Source organism: Arachis stenosperma, chromosome 5 (genome assembly GCF_014773155.1).
Source record: "Arachis stenosperma cultivar V10309 chromosome 5, arast.V10309.gnm1.PFL2, whole genome shotgun sequence".
NCBI lineage: Eukaryota > Viridiplantae > Streptophyta > Magnoliopsida > Fabales > Fabaceae > Arachis > Arachis stenosperma.
Window position 1 is genome coordinate 49271005 of NC_080381.1, and position 8514 is coordinate 49279518.

The 8514-nt window shown below is 37.4% G+C and overlaps 1 non-coding gene across 1 annotated transcript; it reads left to right on the forward strand.

The window, feature by feature from the left end:
* The first annotated feature begins 8048 nt into the window (after positions 1-8048).
* Positions 8049-8155, forward strand: LOC130984642 (small nucleolar RNA R71). Its single transcript, XR_009088560.1, has one exon. It is a non-coding gene; the product is annotated as a small nucleolar RNA R71 (small nucleolar RNA).
* Positions 8156-8514: the final 359 nt, after the last annotated feature.

Consider the following 8514-nt stretch of genomic DNA (forward strand, 5'->3'; position numbering starts at 1 on the left):
TATTGGAATTATGAGGTGTGGAAGTTATTAATGGTGTGCTCTTATATTTATTTATGATGGATTAGGATTGGTGTTTGTTAATAAGGATGTAGAGTTGTGTTGTGGTGGTATTGCATAAACTGTAACTAATTATGTATGATCAGAATTGCATGAGACCAAGTTTGGACTAAACTTGGGAATATAAGGAAGTAAACTGGAAAATTTGGGACCTTTTTGTTAAATATACAATTTATGGTAAATTTTTAAAGTTAGGTTGTTAAATCTGTCCAGCAGCAGAAAAGGTCAAACAGGACAGCAATTTGTTTGTCTTGCTGCAACTTCTACGAGTTGAGTTTTGGAGCAAAACTAATTTTTTTATAAAATTTGATTAACTTTCTTTATTTCTCTAAAACTTCATAATTTTAGGAGTTGAGGATTGGGAGTTGTGAATTTTCGTATATTGGTGGTCAAAGCTGAAAAGAAACAGATTTCAGCAAGTTATGCACCAAATTTCAATGCTTGTAACTCTTAGAATTGAATAGAAATTGGGTTGCAACCAATACAAACTTGTTCCTGGATGAGTTAGGAGTTTCCAAACCAAAATTTAGCTTAATTGAAATTTTGTAATAAAAGTTATTCAAATTGAAAGGTACTAAACTTGTTAGTTTCTAAAACAGATTTTGACTCATTATTACTCAATTTTCAGGTAATGTAACTTCTTCATTAAAAATGGTATTAACTCAGAACCAATTGAGAAAGAAACCTGAATGAGTAAAGTTTAACTACAATAATTTTTAGAGTCATTCAATTTAACTTGGATTTTATATTGAATTTTGAATATCACATGCTGCTGCTGTTTTTCTGGTTTTATGCACTGTAGAGCAGTCACGGTTTTTCCTTTATTTCTGAGGCTAGAAAAATCAGAAAATTATGATCTTTGATTTTTTAGAAAGCTTATTTCAAGACAAAAGCCTAAACATAAAGTTTGTGCAATTTCGAGTTCATTTGTTATATTAAAAACAGAAAAGAAAATACAGTGTCGGGGATGTCTTATCGATAGTCATGGGTTCGAGAAGTTAAAGTTTAATCTTCATGTGATGTGATTGATTTAATGTTAGAGTTGGGTTGATTTTAAGATTATTCTATATTAAAGAGGTTGAGAAGAGTTTGGTAAATGGTTTGGTAGGGACCCGAAAAGGGTAAACATGGTGAATTATAAGAGAATGATGTGAAAACTAAATGAATACATGTTGTTATGGCTATAAAGAATGAATGTAAGGAAATGATGCTGATAAATGATGAGATTCGGGAATGACTGTGTGTGGCCAAAATGGTCGATATGGCAAGTTGAGGACAGAAGTTCCCTCTCTTGTCGTGATGCAGATGTGGGGAAGGTGGAAAGGCACTCTCCTTCGTATTGTTTTTTCCACATTTTTCTCTGGTTGCAAGGTGGAAAGACACATTCCTTCGATGTGTAAAGGCACTCTCCTTCGTATATCCTCCAAGAGAAGGTGGAAAGGCACACTCCTTCGATGTGGAAAGGCACTCTCATTCGTTTATGATCCTCCTAGAGATGCGCAACCTAGAGATCAATGTCTGGGTTAGCTACCAGATGTGTTGGGTTCTGGCAAAATAACCGACATGTGAGCTCACGGCCAGTAGGATAGACATTCATCATATGCATATGTGTGCTTTGTTTGCTATGCCTTAATTGGGAATGCCTAATTGATATATATCACATGCTACTTGTATATTTGCTACTTGTATTATCTGTTCATTACTTGTGCTTGAACTTGTTTGGTTGTTTGTTCCTGTTGTGTTATGGATGATGGAGGGATGGAGGAAATGGAGAAATGGTTTGGTGATAAGTGTGGATTGAAATTGAGTAAGTTAGGTAGAATTAGAATACCTACCACTATTTATAGCTTCTAATTAGTAATTAAGTTGGATAATTGTATAACGGAGTTCTAGGATTGCCTATGGCATTCTCAGGACCTTATTTATTATACGCGTGGCACTTTTACCATGCTGAGAACCTCCAGTTCTCATTCCATATTGTATTTTTATTTTTCAGATGCCGGTCGAGAGGCTCCTCGCTAGGCGTCTGGATCCTGGAAAGCGAAGTAATCCCTGGGTGTATTTTGGCTTCTGGTTGTATATATGTATATATATGTTTAGCTTACACTCCAAGTAACTTATGTATGTTGCTCCTCTTAGAGGTTGAGGGAGAGATAGGAGTTATTTTAATATTATAGTGTATTTTGGGATATTTTGAGAACACTTATGTATGTTTATATGTATATATATACCCTCCGGCCAGCCTTAGCTTCGCAGGCTGAGTCAGGGGCTAGTTATGCTGCTTCCTTGGTTGTCTTTTATTCTTTTGCTTATCTTTATCATGTTCCTATTAGGTTTCTTAGCACGCAAGTAATCCTTTTCTGACCGTTGCGCTTTTTTATTTTGCAATTTTGTTTTACCCATTTTTCAAGGCTCCTAGTTAAATATCTTTTTCTTTATTATTATTATTATATATATTACTATTCTTAGAGGTCATAATACCTTACTATCTCAGTCTTATGACTTAAGCATAATACTAAGTATGATAAGGTGTTACATGTAACGCGGAATTTTGGACAACAACTAGCACCTTGCCGTTGGATTTATCTGTTGGTAAATCCGATGATAAAATTGAATGAAATTCGAATTTAGAAACTCTTCCCCTCACTTCTGCAACTTCGCCCTCTCCTCTCTTCTTCTTTCTCACCTTGGTTCTCCCTCTCCTTTCCCTTGTAATGTCGCCATTGCTGTAAGATGTTCCTTCGCCGTTACTGTTGCCTCGTGGACCGCCGTCTCTGCATCCTTGTGGGCTACCATTGCTACTACCTTGTGGGCCGCTGTCGCTGCCTTGGGTTCCATTGCCATCGTTGCTGCGTCCTGCCAGTCTTTCTTCCAAGTGCTACTATGTGTTTTCCCTATTTCTGTATTCTCAGTTGCAGGTTCTTGAACCAACTTTTCTTTTAATTCAACTAATTTTAGTTTAATTTAGATTAGGTTTGATTAGAATTTTAATTTTAAATTTTGAATCAATTTTATGGTTAGTTAAATTTAGTTTTCTAATTTTTATGATTTAGGTTGTTAAGATATGTTAAATTTAGGGTACTAGGTTTTATGTTGTTGAAAAATATTTGAAATTGTGAATTACTTGATTGATTAAAACTGTTTGTTTGGAATTTTGTTGGAAATGTTGCAAATTGTTGTTGCTAGTGTGTTGTACTTGTTAATTTATGTTGAAGAAATGCTTGGTTGTGCTATTTGATGTGTTTAATGATTTTGCATGCCAAGTGTTTGTAAAAATGCCTCAAAGAGCTCTCAAAAAAATTTTGCTTCAATTCTTAAAAATTAATTCTTACTTCCACATTATTCTTGTTATTATGCATTGATGATTGGATGTAATGTGTTTTTAATTGCCCAAAATTTTTAATTTTTGAAAAATTTAGGCTTTGTCCAATAGTGCAAGATTAATAAAATTGGTTTTATATAACTTAATTATGTCAACTTTGTATGTTTTTAATTAGTTTCGAGTTAAATTAGGAATAAATTAATCTTGTGGTATTGGTTATAGGAATTACATTGGTGTTTGAACTTGTTCCTCTTACTTTGATTAAATATTGTTCTTACTTATTTCATACACCAATTGCTTGTGAATATGCCTTTATGAATATTTTAGATTTTAAATTGCATGTTTATAGTTACCATGTGATTTACATTAGTTGATCATATTAGGCATATTGAATAGTTACGATGGTGGATTGCTTGCGATGCTAATGTTTGTAATAATTGAGTTTTTGGTGTGTATGTCTTGATATAATCCCATATTAGTTTATTTTTTAATAATTGTTTTTGTAATGATTGTTTGTGACATATATGTTTGCTAGTATGCTCTTTGCAGACATGATGACAGGTAGATGTGTCATGAATCAGCCTCGCTGTCAGGGTAGAGGGAGGGTGTCTAGTGGTGCCTTTGGGACTTCTCAGTCGTCACCCTCTACTCTGACTACCCTTGTAACGTCACGGGCAATGGGTGCACAAGATCAACCATTCATCATGGTTCCTGACCCCAACTACGTGGCTCCTTCTGCTATGCCACCCTCTCCTCCAAGAAGTCGTCCGGCTGCTTCACCAAAGTGGATTCCTACACCACCTCCATCTGCTCAGCAGCCCACTACTTCGACGACGACACTACCTCTAGCGATAGACAATGTAGTGCCAAAATTCTCTCATGGATTCCAGGCAGATACCCCTCCACTACCTCCCGTTGTACGTATGATGATTTGGCTTGATGGTATGATGGCGTGAGTACTATTTAAATGTCTTCTAAATGCAATCTATTTTGATATTCTTATTCAACATATGTGGTTTGTAATATTAAGTTTTCCATTGATGGGTTTGTGCCAAATAACAATCCATGTACACAGGAGTGTACCAATGTCATTAAGTTGATGTATGACCACCCATGGGAGAGCTACAAGAAGATCTCTACTGAGACTAGAGAGCGATAGTTTCAGAAATGGGCGGTAAAAACTCAACATATTCAAACCTTATTTAGTTTATGTCTTCTATTTTGCATAGTAAGGTACTTAATTTTGATTAACTAATGCTAAATATTTCTTTGTGTAGGAGAAATTTATATTGGACAAGACTCACAATGCCATGATCAAGAAGATCTTCGACCATCAGATGGCTAGGCGGCTTCAGCAGATGATCTAGGACGTTCGTGAGAGGCATGACCACCTCACTATTTGGCTCCGCCCGTACATTAAAAAGACATTGTACATCCATTGGGAAACTATTGAGGGGTTTAGGCATCACTTTCTCACAAACATAGCTACCAGGGCATCGACAAGGTTGTCGAAGTATATCGGCGGCTCGATGACTTTCATGAAGGCAAATGTCAAGCTGGTGTGTAACTTGTTTCATTTTGTTATTATGTTTGTTTGTCTTTGACTTATAATGTCATTATTACTTGATTTAACATATTATTTCAATATGTGTAGTCTAAGTCGTTAGATCGTGATGCAATGATAATAGAGACCTTCAAGTATACTCACACCTTAAAGGAGAACAAGGAGAGATTTGCTGATCAGTGGTCTGTGGATCATTATGTGAGTCAACATCATATGATATAAATTTTTCAATTAATTGTTTTTCTAATCATAACATGTGTTACACAAAAGTCCTGCATGTAGAGATTGGAAGCTGCAACCCAGCAATCTTAGCATACTGGAGAGGACGACAACAACTCTACTGATTCGGTCGTCGATCCTGACACGGTTTGGTGAGATCGCATTTAGCCGTACAAGAATTACATCTATGGGGCTAGAATCATTCTTTACCAACAACCTCCGCACCTCCACATTGAGAGCTTCATCTGCCTCAGCCACCAAATGCGCTATTGATCCTGAGGTCATCGTCGATTTGAGAGAGTAGGTGCATAATGTCACCTAGAGCCTTCACTAACAAGCTCATCAACTACAGCAATCTGAAGAGAGGTATAACAAGGTCCTCGCACGTATGTCAGACACAGATTTCCTCACGATAGAGCTTAGACAGGAGCTGGAGCAGGATCAGCGAATGCAGCAATAGATGGTGGTGCACCACGAATAGATACATGCTGGTGGCAGAGACGCTGCTGTAGGGGCACCAACATCATCTCCTAGTTCGCTGGCTCAGTAGGACTAGGAGGATGACGACGACAACTATCAGGATCCATAGTAATTAGGGTTTTGTTCTAGACTATTTGATTGTATTTTATTATTTGACTTTTTATTTTATTCATACACTTGATATTTAACAAAATCATTATTTGGTTTCTATTATTTAGAATTTGACTACTAATTGTGTAATAAAAATAAATTTAAAAAAATAAAAATAGAATTTTACTACTAATTGTGTTTTAAAAAAATAAAAATACTTGGATTTAACATCAGATTAATGATGAGCGGATATTTTATATGCTTTTTAGCATCATTTTCATATAATTTTTAGCATGTTTTGTTTACTTTTTATTAATTTTTCATAGGTTTTAGTGTAAAATTCATATTTTTGGATTCTACTTTGAGTTTGTGTGTTTTTATGCAATTTCAGGCATTTTCTGGCTGAAATTGAGGAATTGGAGCAAAAGTCTGATTCAGAGAAAGAGAAAGTGCTGCAGATGCTGTCCGGATCTGACCTCCTTGCACTCGGAAGAGCTTTTGTGGAGCTACATAAATCCAAATGGAGCGTTCTCAATGGATATAAAAAGCTGACTTCCAAAGCTTTCCAGCAATGTATAATATTCTATACTTTGCTTCAGAATAAAAGGATCAAAACTGGCGTCTAATGCCAGCCTACTGCCTTAGTCCAGGCATCTAGTGCCCAAAGGAGGAGACCAGCGTCCAAACGCCCAAAGAGGATCCCCTAGCCAGCGTTCAATGCCCTAGAGACCTCATAGCACGTGGATCTCATCAAGGCTCAGCCCAAGCACTCACCAAGTAGGCCCCAGAAGTGAATTTTAGCACTAAAAGATTGTTTTACCCTTTTTATGTAATCCTTAGTCATTAGTTATTATTTAAAGACTTTTACACCTCTCATCAAGGTGGGGGTGGGACGCACACTTTATACATTTTTATCATTGTATTTTCTATCAGTATGAGTTTCTAAACCTCCTAGGTTGACGGGAGGAGCCCTGCTGAGTTTTATGGATTAATAAAAGTACTACTGTTCTTTCTCAATTCGTATTTGATTCTCTATTCTAAGATGTATCTTTGTTCTTCATCAATATGAATGCGTTGAACTGGCATAAGGTTATCACATTTTACATGGGTTCAGAGTGAGTCTTTCATCGGATAATGATGAACCACCAGATGAATTATACATCTCTTAGACGGCTAATCCACGACTTCATTAGGGACTTCTCGAGACATCAGTTCAGCCGAAGTACAGGGAGATTAAGGTCTCTATGGTAGAGGTTAGAACCCAAAGGCGCAGCATCCTCTGATTCGGAAGATTTGACTTTCTCTGTGATGTTTTGAGTAGGATCACCAAGGAGAATGAACTGTAGGACCTTCACTTTCAATCAGACTGGATCTGCACTAACCCTGGGGTTCAGATCTGGAGGAGCATTGGCGGCTAATCAAACCAGCATCAATCACATACAGCCTGTTATAGAAGAAATCATTCACAATTGAAGAAGACAGTAATACCAGAGTTAATCCAGAAGGATAAAGCATCTCCAAGCCTTAACCACCTTCTTATCACAACTTACACGACTTCTGAGTTTTGATTACCCTTTTTTCTTTCTTTCCTTTTATGTAATTAAACATATCAATCCAGTTTAGATCTCACAAATACAACAACTCTTCTATCCGCCTGACTAAGATCTGCAATATAACCATAGCTTGCTTCAAACACAATCCTCGTGGGGTCGACCCTGTCTCACTCAGCTATTACTTGGATGACCCAATGCACTTGCTGGTTCAACTGTACGAAGCATGGAGATTCATGCCACCAAGTTTTGGTGAGTCGCATTGTTGTTGGAATTATGGTTGTGGCGTCTCTGATCTTGACCTTGGTCTTGTTGATTTCCCCACCCAAAGTTGGGGTGATTTCTCCATCCAGAGTTGTAAGTTTTGGAGTATGGATCATGGATTTGTCTAGGTGAGTTTCTAACGTAGTTGGCTTGCTCCCAGTCACCTTCTTCTCCTATATTCACTCCTTCTTGAGCTGGTGATGAAGTGATGGCTGCTGCAACTAGGTTTTCCTCCACCTTCTTAGTAAGATCTGCTAGCTGCTTGGTGATCATCTTATTTTGAGCTAGCAATGCATCCATGTGGTTCAGCTCCATTACTTCTCTAGTGTTACTTCTTTCGGAGGCATAGAAGTAGTCATTCTCAGCAACTGTTTCAATGACATATATGGCTTCTTCAATGGTTTTCTTCTTGTTTAGAGAGCCTCCTGATGAATGATCTACGGCCTTCTTTGACTCATAGGAAAGACCTTCATAGAAAATGTGAAGTTGAACCCATTCATTGAACATATCTGGTGGGCATCTTCTTGTTAAGTCCTTGAATCTCTCCCATGTTTCATAGAGAGTCTCACCATTTTGCTGCCTAAAAGTCTGCACTTCAGCTCTCAGCCTGTTGATTCTTTGAGGAGGGTAGAATCTTGCCAAAAATTTGTTCACCACATCTTCCCAATTTGTTAAGCTCTCCTTTGGAAAGGATTCAAGCCATTTGGATGCCTTGTCCCTGAGTGAAAAAGGGAACAAGAGTAGCCTATAGACATCCAGGTGGACTCCATTAGACTTCATAGTGTCACAAATTCTCAGGAAGGTGGTTAGGTGTTGATTGGGGTCTTCTTGAGCACTTCCTCCAAATGAACAATTGTTCTGAACAAGGGTGATGAGCTGGGGTTTTAGTTTAAAGTTGTTGGTATGTATGGTGGACTTCTGAATGCTACTTCCACAGTTTCCTGGATTTGGATTGATGTAGGAGCCTA